We start from the raw sequence: 15,331 nt of genomic DNA on the forward strand, positions 1-15,331 counted from the left end.
GAATGTGAAGAAATAAACCACTGTTGAATAAGTGTAGATTTATTCATGTAAAGGTATAATTCATGCAACATCTGTTTGCCATCATATTCATAATTCTTTATCATTTATTCTATTCTTAAATTCTTAAAAATAAATATACTGTATTCAGTTTCCCCTCTTTTAAACAATCAATACAATATTGTACATGCTGACAATAGTAATTAATTGTGTCCAAAGTTCCTTAAAAAAGAAAACACATTTTCACCTAAAGAGGGCATTTTGTATGTATGTGACTTACGAGAAGTTCAAAAAATAGTTTAAACTCTGTTTATTTACATAATTTTCTAGAAACCATTTTAATACTGTTTTTTTCTTATTAAAGCCTTATTTCCAGGCTTACTGCAGCTGAGTGTGTGATATGATCAACCTATACACACTATTGAGAAATCAAGCATTTTATAGCAAGCGTCCACATGCCTTTTTTACAACAGTAAGATGTGGCTTATTAAAGGAGTGCCAAGTGACTTGGGTGTACAATGACGACTGAGGATTATTATTTGGTGTGTGTGTGTATGTTGGGGGGAGGGGTTAATTAGTAAAGTATGGGTTATGTGTTGTGAAGACTTACAGTAATGTCTACTATATCACAAAAAGAAGCAGTGGGGTATAAACTGCATTCAAAACACAATAATTAAAATATGACTGCATAAATATGAAGTTTTATTGACATCAGCTAATTTTTACAATCCTCTGTGCTGTGGATGGACCATATTCCTGTAGTTCCGAAGTGTTATAAAGTCAATAAAAGTGTCAGGAAATTATGGGTGAAGTTTGCTAATTCTCTCCATAAACCCTTGGAAAACTGCTTTGTTCTGATGACCTGGATTGTATGTTATTGTACTATTTTGTGTTTGTGTTTTTGTTTTGTGTTCAGTCCTTTGCCAGGTTATTAAGCTCTGTAAGCTGATTTCCCATTATCATTCACAGGGGATGTTTAATGCCATTCATCTGTGTATATGATGTTTGAGTGCTCGCCTACATCTACAATGCGGCAGCTTTCGAGCTACAGCTATTAATGTACAACCGCTGCCCTCGGTCCTGGCTGACAACGAGCGCCTGTTCATGTCATCAGAGTCACAGTCACTTCAGTTCTTTCGCGGTATGAATGCTAGCACTGTCCTCTGCAAACTGGAAAATTCTGTTTGATGAACACATTTAAGTAACATTAAAGATGTTGCAAAAGAGAAACAACCTAAAACAGTAGGATTTGGATGTCTAGGGGTGCTTGTAGTCTTCCCGCCAAACTTCAACATACCAAACAAACATAAACAACCAAGCAAAGCGCATTAAATAAATCAGGGGGGAAATATTATTTGAAATCCAACTGAAGCCCGAGCTTTACTTTTGTGAAAGGCAGTGTCAGGGTGACTGCTTTCAAGATCTGTACAAGAGGTATTCTGTAGGGTACAACTGATACATAACGCCAAAGCAAATGATAAGCTAATTTAAGTGACATTATTAGCACCTTTTGTTTAGTGACACAAACAGCATTTAAAAAGTAGGGAACGATCGTAAGGTTTAATATTACTCAAAGTAAACCTTATTGTCATTTTCTACTGCTGCTGCTTGTGTGTCAGATAAAAGGTACACATTACTGAAGATAGCTGAAATAAAAATCAGTTGTCTAAAACATTTGTATTTACAGCACAATGTTTCAAGCAGGTGTGCATTAGGTAACATTCCTCTCCCAATTTTTGTCTGTTTTTGGAAACCTTTGGAAACCAAGCAAACCAGACAGTCAGTTTATAATACCTTGATTATTGTCTTAATCAGGTGGTTTATAAAGTTAGGTTTAAAAATCCACTCTTCTCTACATAGCCTGTAGGTATTTGACATTTCCTATGGGAGAAACATGAATGCCCTGTCAAGCCTGATTGATTCACAGGATTTGAGTTACAAAGCTCGTTATGATTTCAGGTATTTACAGTTACAGTAGATTAGTGTTACAGATCACTTTTTAATTTTCAAATAATGTGACAAAATGAAAGTATCCTTACATCTGAGAGCAAACCCTCACCCTCTAATTGCTGATCACGTCTTGTAGCATTCAAATGGGAAAACAAAACAAAACAAATCTCAGACATATAATTTTGCTGGAGGTGAACTTTCTTTACATAATCAGCTAAAACTACCCTTACAGTTCTTTCCAAATTGCAGTTCGAATTCAGCCATTGCGAGGCAGCACCAGAAGCAGAAAAAGAGTAGAAACTTTTAGAAAATGAAAGTAGGTGTCTGCTTTGATATCAGGCACACAAAAGCCCATGCTAACACGGACAGGTGAGGCGGGGCCAGTGTGTGTTACTGTGAGCGCTCTGCGTCACTGGCAGAGCGAGACAGGCGGTGTGGTAACATGGCGTAACCCTGGCTAATACCCTGCTCTCTGGCTGTGAAGACAGGGTGTAAGGCGTCTGATGTCAGAAACCCCGCCAGCCTCGCCCGCCCCACAGCCTGACTCTGTCCCATTCATTTCAACACACAGGATTGCTTTCACTTCATCTTTGTGTTGTTGAATGACAGCATTTGCTTAGTAGTATACTATATAAATGAATATTCTTATAATTACATTGAATCTGTGGCACAACAAGTTCAGGCAAGTTAAACTAGACATCAGGGTTGTCTTGGAAGATGCACGTGTTGACAAGCCACTCTCAGGTCCTGTCTTATGTGCAGACCTGCTGAGCCCTCCAAATAACACTCACACTGTTAAAGCCTCGCTTTCTCCCGTCTTGTGTCACCTAGTCCTATAGTTTGCCAGCTTTTTCCAAAAGGGCTGGTTACATCGCACTGTGCCACAAACCGCCACACAATTTTATGGAGAAGCGATTATTTCTCATGTCCAGTTGTACACGGTGAAATCAACCTTGAAAGATTCGATCTGATAACACACAGGCCTCCGATTGCTCTCCTTTGTCTTGTAAAATAAAAGAAGCGTCTGCAGTAACCTATGCGAAATTTATCACCCAGGTTATACGGAGAAAACAGTGGGTGTGTGACTCACACCCTCAGCTCTGGGCCGACGCACCGGTTGACTCACACCGTTGTTTGTTGGGTTGTGAAAGACAATTTGTGAACAACCATGTTCGGCCAGGAGCAGTAATGACACTTCCCAGGATATTGACTTCAGCTCAGCTCGGCAAATCACCTAGTGCTTAGTAGTAACTTAAGAAGGACAGGAGGCCACATTTACATCTCTGAGTCATTTGTGAAAAAGGCCTATGTATCTGTCAGACACAGTAACATTTTTTACTCTTAATAGCACAAGTGAGTATAAATATCCCCAGTGTTTATGTGACAGCGCTTTGACAGAGCAGCGTTGGCCCTGTTGATTAGGAGTACGTGTCAGGGACAGATAATGGGGAAATCCCTTTAAACATTGTCACAGGACCTGAACACTCATAATGAGACGGGTTTAATGAGCCTACTGCCTTTACAAGCAATATTAATTGCAATCCTGTCACATAAGACACTGACTTTAGATAATGTGACTGATCTGTAAAGCCACCGAATTATCATTAAATTTCTTTTTAAGATGCAAATTGGCCTGCTTCATGAGGGATAACACTGTTTCTCACCTCCAGAGCTAAAGTAAAGCTGTGAAGTGCTAATATTTCCCTTTTTATAGCACTGGTATTCATGTGGAAATGCCTGCTTAGTAAATGTCAAATAAACAAGCATAAACATCTGAATTGCAGCTTTGATTTAGAGTTATATTGTTTTATTGGTTAGTTTTATTTATAGCAGATCAATGTACAGGATTGAATAAGATCTCCATGTGAAGATACATGTAATGTGTTTGAGTCTTTTTAGCACTATATGCTGAGCTGCAGGAAATATACATGTTAGAGCAGATTCCTTATTGTATCGACTTGAGCTGCTCGACAGGAATCACAAATCACACATTTGAATATTTAAGATTTTCAGGAATTTGTGCGTCCTCCCCTGCAAATGAAATAAGGAAACCGTTTGAAATGCTCTTGTCTTTTGTTGTACGCCCACAGACACAAAAATGTTTGCACGCTGTGCGAAAGTGGCCTCTCTTGGCAGATGGGTTTGTTCCATCGAATATCCATTGGATACAGCGCAGTTGCAGTCCCTGCTGGGAATGCCTTTTCCCCCCTCGAATGTGCATTCTGTACACTGCGCCCACACTTGGTAAGGCACTGAATTGAGGATCTTTTTGTCTGCGTGCGCCCAGTGTCACATTAGGCCAAGCCGCTCCTGCACATGGCGATTAATCAAGTGGCCTTTTATTTTTTCCTGTTGCTGTGTCTGGTTTGGTTTGGATTTGTGTGCCATCCGAGCAGAGCCGTTTGAATTCCTGTGATGCTAAATTAAATTATAGTTGAAATGAGTAACTTTAGAGGAGAGGTGAGCCTGTATACATTAGCTGTTACACGACAACAGGATTAATGTGTGAGCCACGTCCTTCATTTTGATGAATTAGGTCGCTGTTGTTAAGTAAATATATAAACACAGCTTCCATAAACTTTATTGTTGTCATTATTAATGCATTTAGATAAAAGGCAACAAGGTCTCCTGAGGTGAATCTCACTTATTACGTTAGTTTTTATGTTGTCGTGCTCTGGGAATCGGTTGTGTTTTGAAGAACAAGCCCCCAGCTGCACTCCCACATCTTATTAATTGATACCTAAATCCTATCAGGAAAATTCAAGAAACAATGAGGTTAAACGTTATCAATTGAATCAGTGACACACAAAAAGAAAAAGGCAATGGAAGTAACAGCCCAGGCCTTTTTTTTCAGCTTCCAAGTCAGACACAGAGAGAAACAACATAAAACAACCTGTCAAGTGCTGCCCACAAAAGTCCGATATTGATCTCAGAGCAGTGAATGGCCTTTAGCATCTCGTAAGCAACTCTAAGGAAATTCTGAGTCTTTCTATAATCATCAACTGTGTCCTATAAATCTGGGTAATGATACTGATTAGATTTATGTCATTTGCTTTGGTGCAAAACAGCAACAACACAACTCTAGATTTTACATTTAAAAATACACAGGCTTAAAGAAATATAATATAATATAAATATAGAAATATAATAATCAGGTTTGCCTGTTTTGTAATTGTACCCAAAAAACATATTTAGATATTGCCATTTTACAATTAAGAAGGATCACAAGTTTAAACAATAGCTACTGACGTGTTAGTTTGAAAATCACAATTTATGAATCCACAGATAAATGTTTTAATTTGTTTATTAATATTGCACATTGTGGTAAATAGCACACCTTTCTAATTTGAGTAGAAATATAAGTGTAAGTACACTACAGTCTCCTGAAACTTTTAAATATTTAGTTTGCAAGCCATATTGATTGATTAACCATTTTTCTTTCTATAATAGCTCTTTATTTTAATTTTATATTATTTATTAATTTGGTTACCCGGACACATTTGTTGCCCTTTTAAGTCACAGAAGATACAGCTGAATTTTGGTATTTGGTAAGGGAAAGATTATATTTTGTCAAAAAGAATACAATAAAAATGAAACACCTTTAGCCAAATAATATATAGTCGGAAGTTACCCTTTCTTCAAATAAACAGGTAAATTAAAACAAACTTCACAGTCTCTGAAACGTACACTTATTTTCAAACATCACCAAATCCGCCATAACACTATATTGAAGATTGCAAAAATGTTACCATGATGTTTTTCTGTAATTAGAAGCCATCTGATTCAATATATTTAAACAAATTATAAATTCATTGTAATGGAAACTATTTCACACAACTGAAAGGACACAAATTAAACCGCCAAACAAAAGATACCAACACTTAGTAATCAGATCCAATATCATGATTCAGGGAGAGTTATCCAAATCTCTGCTATTATATTTCAATTACAACCGATTAGCTTCCAAGTGAAGAGCTTTTCGAGACACGAGAGCTCAGTGACAGGATAGCAACTTCATCCAACCTCATTAAACAGTGTTTAGCACAGAGAACAGTAAGTCATGCACACTTGTGTAGGAAAGTGAGTATAAAATACCAGGAGAGTCTCAAATGCAATACAGCACTCTTGATGGGATACTTACATTGTCACCGGAGACTGGGATATAGAGGGAACGGAGCAAACCTCTCTGGATCATTACCACCTAATTAGGTTTTCGAGGAGCATAACAGTGAGTCCAATATCTGGCAATAGCAGGAGAGGTACTCCCAGGATGGTGTTCGCAGCACATCTGATATTCTCTCTGCAATGTGATAATCTATATTCGTGTGTGTCTCAAAAGGAGCGGTGTACGAAGATTTTGTGTTGAGTGAAAAAGAAACAAACAAACAAAGCAAAACAAAAGGGCTGTTCCCACTTCACTCAGGGTCTTGACATTGAAATTGTCATGGTAATTAACTGGAGTGAAAGGCAAAAGACCCTCTGATAGGAAGAATACTTCGATAGGAGCGACTGTAGGTGTTGGTGTCACTCACAAACCATACTCGGTCCAGAGGAGACTGACTGATGCTCCCACACTAAAGCACCCTAGAGATCAACTCCCCAGAAATGCCCCAGAACCACATTACAGATGCTGTGTGTATTCAGACTGACTTTAAATGATATTTTCAGATAAATCTAACAGGAATCAAGTGTGTTTGTATACAGGGTGTCAACCAAATGGCAGGTCATTTATACATGTGCAAAATCCCACTAAAGTATTTACAAAACCTATTAGTATGACGTAAAGAAACATCTGAAATTCTGACAGTTACAACAAAAAAACAACCATTACATCAGGCGTTTTTCTAGAGGATGTTCAGCTTTATAAACTTCAGATTTGGAGTTTGTGGATTCATTTCTATATTATTTTTCAGAAACTGATTTCCACTGTATTATTGTTTTTATTAGTATAAGTCTGCTAGAATAGTGTTAGACTAGGAAGAAGACTAATACCAGCGAGTGAGAGACAGACAGAAGAAGGAAATGCATGGTGCACTTGATATAATGTAGGCTATCCAGTCACTAAGACCCCTGTTGTAATTGTATTTAAAAAGCAAAAAAAAAAAAAGATACCTGTGAAGTAAAAAGCTCTGGATTTGCATGGCAAATGAAATATCATTAATTAAGCCTTACTAGGTCATATTATAGTACTTCAAAACATTCTGTTATTTTGCAGAATGTCTACTATTAACCTCTCTTCAGTGAGAAGTCCTGTTCAGGGATTTTTACAGGATTTAATTGGATTGCTATTATTATTATTATTATTATTATTATTATTATTATTATTATTATTATTATTATTATTATTATTATTATATTATAATTTCATAGCAATATTAGTAGTAGTTAAATTCCTTATTTTGCTTTCTAAATTATAAAACATCTATTAGATTATTTAACCTCTACTTCCACTGTGAATGTAAATCACATTTGTCATTTGTTTCATATGGGGATAGGGTGTAATTATGTACTTCTCCTTAAAAAAGACACAAGATCTCTTCCCATAATAATATCATGGTAAGACCTCAAGGTTCAGGTCTAAGGCAGTTTGTTTCTCCTTTTTTTGTGAATTTTATTTTGCTTGGAACCATTGAGAGTGTGCAGTTCAAGAGGAGTTTGAGTCGCTCAAGGTTTAAAGCTCTCAACGTTGTAGCTAATGATGTGCATGCAAGGCAAATTCCTGGCATGATAGAGTGTGATATTCAGCAAGGTCGAAGTGTTCCTGTTGAAACCCAACAATAGCCAACCATTCCCAGTCTTGTGCGTTTTAGTCCCACTCAAACACCACTAGTCCCTTTACTCTCTTTTCAAAGCCTCTGCAAAAAAAAAAAATGAAATGCTACTTGAGCCATGAACATTATGTAAAATTAGATCCTGCCGTTTCTCTCATTAAAATCAGACTCGCTCCGCCATTGACATTTGGCTTTTTTATGATCATGAACGGCCATTAACACTAATGTCCTGTAAAACGAAGAAGATGCACAATGGTTTCTTTCGTTTACTTGTGCGATTGCAAACAACTCATCAATAACCATTTAGAATAATGCTTCTCGGGCTGCAGACTGTCTGTCAGTGGGGATGGCGAATGGGCCCAGGCTTAGTTAACTTCTCTTTAGTGCACAAGGCTTGGGATTTTCGCCCTGAGAGACACCCTGAGACCATAATTCACTCCACACTCTGAAGAGAGCAGTAAAGCGGTGGCTCTGTTTGATACTGAGAGTTCCCGTGAAGTAGTTCCAGCAGATGTTTGAATAGGTGATCTTTTTATTTGTTTTTTTTTTGTCAGCTTGAATTAGATCTTGTTTTTTCCATGGAAGGACCACAATGCTCATACCTGATGTCGAACAGGTGATTCCAACACAGGGCATCGTGCAGTTAGTGTATAACAGTGTTGTGGGTTTGTTCTTCAAATACCAAGATGAAAGAACTGGCTTGTTCAACTTGAAAGATGACCGCAAAGTTGAAGGGAAAAGATATGATCACTCTGTGTGTCTGTTCAGGCTGCAGGTTTGTTCAGAGGAACATTAAGCAAATTGAATCATTAAAGCATTTTATCTTCACCTATAAACGGTTTAGGATTATTATATATCACTGTCTGCGAGTCCTCCTAGGATGTAGCTCGTGTCAGGGTAAAGCAACAAATGACTGATCTAAATCTTTATTTAATTTATTGTCAGCTTTTTGGAAACATGGGACCTTGTTAAAGTCTTTGCCTTTTCTCCGGCACTGTCAGAGTTTACTCATTATACGCCAAATCAATCATCTTCCGTATGGTCAGTAATGGAGTTTACACTTCAAAGCCATTAAGTCTTTATGAACTGTAAGCTTTTCAAATGTTCAACACGGTCATTAGGATGCCCCTCTCACCTGATGAAAAATCTAATGTTCACATTCTGTTTGATTAAAAAAATAATCAGTTAGTGCAATTAAATAAACAATTGCTTACCGCTTCTGTTAAATACGTTCATTACAACCAACAGGACAGACATAATGGGACAGAGTGCTTGTCATCGCTCTTAACCTGGTCAATAAAAACACTGTCTTCATGAAAGTGTCTTATTCTTAAACAGATGACTGAATAATACATGGACTACATTTACCTATCTCCACATCTTTATTTAAGCTCTTCTAATTAAAGAACTGTGTCTTAAACAATCACAAGAGATTCCCCAGGAGACCCATTTATCAGACACTGGGATACATCTGCTTTTACATCTCTTACACAGCAGCTGCTGTTATACCAACCATGCTGCCTCTAGGTTGGGCTCTCAGTGGTAGCTGACAATTTTCCTCATCGTTTTTCAGCACAGAGGGCAGTTTTATTCTCATTTCATATCACACCTTGCCTTTTCGTTGTCATCACAATTAATTGTGATCATTAATTTCCTTTGTTCTGTCATGTTCTAAAGTAATACCGCTGGGGTGATTCAGGCAAAGCGAAAATATGGACATATAGGTCTGTGAAAAGGGGGCACCAAATCACTTTTGATGAATTGGATGTCACAATAAGCACATATTTCACTCTTGAAAATATGGCCCATTTCAGCATCAATGCAGTTTGCTTTATCACCCAAAAACAAAAATGCGATCGTCTTTCTGTTTCCGGTGTCGAAGCGTTGACCTGAATCATCCCAGCAGCCTGGCTTTTAAAGATGACAGAAAACAAGATGAGATTTTGAAAGAGCTTCTCATACAGCACAATTGTATATGGTTTCCTAGACCAGTGTGCTTTCCTCCCCCTAGTAAAATAACACTCCAGAAGCAGTCAATTTGCAGGTCAAATACTATAATCACCCTATAAAATTACTGACTGAAAAGCTTTCATGAACATTTGAAGCTAGATCTGGGTTGCTTAATAATAATATTGATTGTGATAATAATAATTATATTGTTGTTGTTATTATTATTATATTATTTCATTTCCTCTTATTGTCAGCTGATGATACTTGATTTATTTATATGTGTATTAATATTTACCGAAAGCAGATCACTTTCAACATTCAATGTATTGGTTTTTATTAAATAAAATAAAGCACACGTGACAAGAGGTAGCAAACATTGCTTTGGTTCCTTTTGACATGTTTGCACGTTAACCCACACGCTGACGGGCACCATGGCTGTCACGGCTGCCCCTCCCCTGTCAGGATCCATCTGGTATCCGTCTACCTGCACGACGTCGGCCTGTCAGCCCCCGACTGCCCGGGCAGTGAGTTGCAAATAACCTGAGCGGTGCTTTAACGTATCGGCAGCCCCCCCCGCACCCCCCCAGGAGGGACAGTGTTTCAGGGCAGGTCAGCACTCATGACAAACAGCAGGAGACAACCAGGCTCGACTCACTCCCCACTCCCACATATCACCAGCCCTGCTCCACGCACGGCTCCATTCAACTGACACAGCGGCCATCTATCTCTGCAAACCACCACCAAGACATGCAACGCATTAGCTGGACACAAGCACAAATCGATTGTATTTGAATGTGGAGGCACAGCTGCTTAGACACAGAAACAAAATGGATTCTGTCATGATTACTAAAAATAAGCCTTAGCAGATTGAATTTCCGAGTTGATGTCGGGGTGTGTTTCATAAACGCGGTGTGTCTGAGGAAGAGGGGGATGTTTTCTTGCGTCAGGGCACTTGCACTTTTCTTTGGAAGTTGCTGTTCCTTATTTTAGTCATAGCTCTCAGCTTGGCATGATGGTGCTCTTTCCAAGAGGTTTTGAAGCAAAGAGTTAGTGGTTTCATCTGAGAACCAAAGAAACGAAAGAAAAAAGATACTTGAAGCTTAAGAAAACAAGACTAATAAGTAAAAAAAGACTTAATTTACTCCCATATCATGTGATGTAAGCATTACCCAAGCCATGGGATGGTTGTATCTACCAAAAGCAGAGCACAAAGACTCAGCAGCAAGCCTTTCTCACTGTGACTCGGAGGAGGCAAAACCACCTGCAGGGGCCACACCTCCTCCGACTGCCCCAGCAGCCTTTCCAAATGATGATTAATCACTGAATAAGATGAGCCCCTGACACCAGGATAATGGCACAGAGAAAGCAGGATTGGAGAGAGAAATCAGTGGGTGAATTTGGTCCAGTATGGGTGGGTGGATGTCCGAGGAAGATGGATGACCTCAGTAAAAGCTTGACGTTTAAGAGTCCTGTCATTAACAAGAGAAAAAGGGGGGAAAATGAAGGTGGGGGGGAGGCTGACACTACACCCAAAACACCAAGTCCGCGTCAGATCGACACGGCCTGTAGTGGCCTGAGAAAGAGACACTGCTAGGACTAGAAAGTTAGCAAATGAACCCCAAGGAGATCGCTTTCCATTTTGTGGGCGGTTTTTAAGTTTCACTTTCTTTCTTCCACGGGAAGGAGGGGAAGTGGAGAAGCGCCTGACAGTTATAAATGAAGCTGCAATTTATTATTTTCCAGGGAATTCAATGGAGTTTACAGATTATGATAGAAATGTGAACCAGGAGTGTCTCTACTAATTTGAAAGGAGATGAATCACGGGCCTCGACCAAGAGTCAGAGGAGACAATTATATCAGTGTTGATATCAAACTCTCATATTTTCCACACTGAGGAATCCAGTGTGTTCTGGGTAATAACGTTCAAACAAAGTCCCATTAAGGTAATTCTCAGATGAGCGGCTCATTAAAGAGGTAGAATATTCCTCTAGTTTTATGTAATTTTATAAGATGTTATTGCTTTGACAATCCCATCATTTTAGGCAGCTAATAACACGGACACTTTATTGGTAAATGAGTAACAGTTTCCTACTTTTCAGCTCATATTCATTTTTAATTCGGTGTACAGTTACGTGATACAAAAATCTCTAATGACACAGCTTCATTAATTACACACAGATAGAAAAGTAGAAGGCATATTTCTTTTATCAAAATGCTTATCTTTTTATTGACAGTTAATTTTTTGTTTTTATATTCACTATTACAAATTTGAACATTAAAAATAATAATAATAATAATTAATAGATGATAGAGCATTTATTTAATATATTATTATTATTTTCCCAAATGCAAAATGAATTTATTAGGGATATTTGGCAAATATATTGTATTTGTAAATATCTGATTGCTCTTTCTGTATATTGAATGCATGGCAGCTTTGTTTTTATTTCATGCTATCACATATTTCCATACATTTTTATTTGTATAATATTTCATTTATATATTTGTTGAAGCAACTTGCATTCAAATGCAAAATTGCACAATAAATGAACAAAAAACTGTAAAGAGTGACTGACAAATGTGCACTAGGTAATAAAATATAAAATGTTTTTATATTTGTTTTACAGCATTTATATTTCCAATGCAAAAAATATTCCTCATTCTCTTAATAATTAATAAGCACATGTACAGACAATGTGCAATTTTAATTATTTTCACAATGAGCCTTTTCATTAATTATTGTATACGTGGTTTATAATACATCTGCTGAAAAGTGCAGAATTGATTCACATAAAATGTTAAAATAACTGATTTAATTTTTAAAAATATGTACTTAGAAAATAGTTTAAATTCACAGGAAATATATTCAAATGGCAGTAATTATCTTTAAAATAATGATTTTATAAACTTACTATGTTATCTCAGTGAGTGCTTCAAAATTGTGTACATTTACTGGTATTTAAATGTATTTAGTTTTTTTTTGTACTTGATTTTCCAAAGATATTTTTTTCTGGAAGGTCAAGCAGTTTGTTATTATATAACCTGTGTAACATCAATCACACATATTTTGCTCCTTTTGTAATTAGCCATTCTCGAACACTTGCCTATGCTTAAAAGTCACTGCTAGTGATTGTTTAAAAAGTGATCTATCATATATCATTTGTATTTCCAAATTGTAATGTTACTGAAAGCAATGAATTCAATATCTAGTAGCTCATACTGGGATAGAACTTCACACCATTGTGAACTTGTTTTGTCCATCCAATCCATCAGATTTGACTGAAAAAGATAGTGCTCAAAATACAATGGATATGAACATATTTCTATATTCGTTGGCTCTTTGAAATGTGTGCCTCATTTGAATGAATTCATTAAAGCTGACATTGTGTAATAGTGAAAAACCTCCTTGTAGTTTCTATTCATATCAACAAACAGAAGAATACAGGCTCTTAGCTCAGCATTAATTCAGCTATGAGTGTGTCATTTTGTATGGGCATGATTCATTCTGCATATTACAACAACTTATTAAGCCTATGTGCCAAACTTATCACTTACATTACCTAATCCTGTCAAAGAAAGTGAAGTGCACAGGAGACACAAGTACAATCCTCCACACATGAAGCATCCAGCAACAGAAGGACAATCGCACAAATGGGGCCAAAACCTTCCCAGAGTCCTCTGTCACAATCACCCCCACCTCCATGCAGGAACTGAATTCATCTTAGAGAATTTGTGTTGTTGTTCTTATTTTCTACATCCAGGCCTTTAACTTCACGAAGCTGCGGGACACAACAATTTAAGTATTACACAATCAATAATCAACAGTCAGTCGGTCAGTATTATTCTGTATCTATAAACTATAAACTGAGCAAAGAAATCATTAATACAAAATTATCAATCATGTGACCATAAACTCTGACATCAAAGTAAAAATCTAAGCACTATTTTTAAATTTTTGGCCTAAAACACACTTATATAATTGATATTTTCCTTAATTCTGGTGTTCAGTGTCTTGTGCGTGGCGGATTTGTTTTGTCGGGACTTTGATTTCCAAAATTAATGCAGTATTGATGCTGCCCACATTGACAATATGTGTTGATGAACTGCTCTGTGTGAAAACTGTGACTCTTTTAAATATGTTTTGTTTTGTTTCTACTTTCTGCCATTTCCCACCCACTTTCTCTGTCGGCTTCCTCGCCATTTCCAAAACAAAGTGTGGATGGGCTTTGTACAGTAAAAAAAAAAGTACATACGGTGCGATTTTCTCTTCAATGCATCGCCATCTTGTTGTGTTCCGAAAAACAAAGAATGCAAGATTGATGCCTGCGAGGAAAGACACCCTTAACAGCTCTGTAAGTAAACTGCCAACTCTCTTTCATGGCCGTCTCTGCATGTGCCAGGATGTAACTTTAAAAACTAGCAATGCCTCCGCGTTAATGTTCAAACCAGGACAGGAATTGCCATGCTAAGAGCGAAGCATACATCAATTTGAGATCTTCAGCACTCTAGTCTACTTAACCATGCATGTACTTTCCTTGTAATGTGCCTTGTCCAATTAGCTAGCTGGGTGCTCCATCTTCATCCCTACAGCAGCAGTACTGTAGGAAGCTGAACTCAGTCCGTGTCGCTGACCATGATGGAGGAGCCCTTGATAGGACTACAAGATGTCCTGTGGCCTGAGTCCAGACTAGGCCGGCTAATGATCAACCTCCCCGCTCTCTGACTGTGTGCATCTGACAGATCTGCACTTCCCCGGCAGGAAACCTCAAACTGAGATTCCCTGACTTCATCACCGCTCTGCTGACAGTTCTGCTGTCACAGGTATTCAACTGAGCCGCGGCATTTGTCCCTTTCCGTCCACTTTGGCGTTATTTGTCTCAGATCCAGTCGACTTTGTCTGGTCAAGGTATCGGGAATCACTCTCTGTTTTGTTTCAGTAATACCAAATCATATAATGTGTGCATTTTCCTAGCCTCTAAAAGCGTGGGATGGTCAAATACAATGAAAGAAAAGAGATTTGTTGTCGTCTGCAGGACAGTTAGAATTGCCATGGGGTTCACAGTGTAAGTCATTCACAAAACACCAAAACACTTTCACATTTCAAAATGGCTGTGCATTGCAGTGTCCACATTCATTATGGGAATCATATCAGTGTACTGTTTTTCAATTTTTCCTTCTCCTTTCATTTCTTGTTCTGGAAACTGTGTCCTGGGAAACTTCACCATTTAAAGCTGAGAAAAAGACTGTCAGGTTGACGCATGAAGGAGCTGATCTGTTACCTAGATTTAAATATAATATATGAGGCCAGACAGGTAGGACTCGGCGAACAGCTTGTATTTTAACAGTGGAGTCATGGCAGACCTAGCCCATCCCTCTGAGATAACAGCCTCCAAACTGCTGTTTACACACAGACAGAAATGTGGTGTATCACGGAAGACTCATTGAGCTGTCATCTTAAAACAAAAAAGAGAAAAAAGTATTGAAAACTATTCTATTATAGGGGTGTGGGGGAGGCAACCTTAAGAAAACCAAAAAATCAAGGCAAAGCATGTGCAAGTGTTGAAAATGTAAGACTTGAAGAAGTCAGAACCAGAGACAGAAGTGAATAAGAAACACAGACGGGGGTGCATTCATTAGTGGTGGGCATTTAATATGTTATAGAA

Source organism: Amia ocellicauda, chromosome 20, assembly GCF_036373705.1.
Source record: "Amia ocellicauda isolate fAmiCal2 chromosome 20, fAmiCal2.hap1, whole genome shotgun sequence".
Classification (NCBI taxonomy): domain Eukaryota; kingdom Metazoa; phylum Chordata; class Actinopteri; order Amiiformes; family Amiidae; genus Amia; species Amia ocellicauda.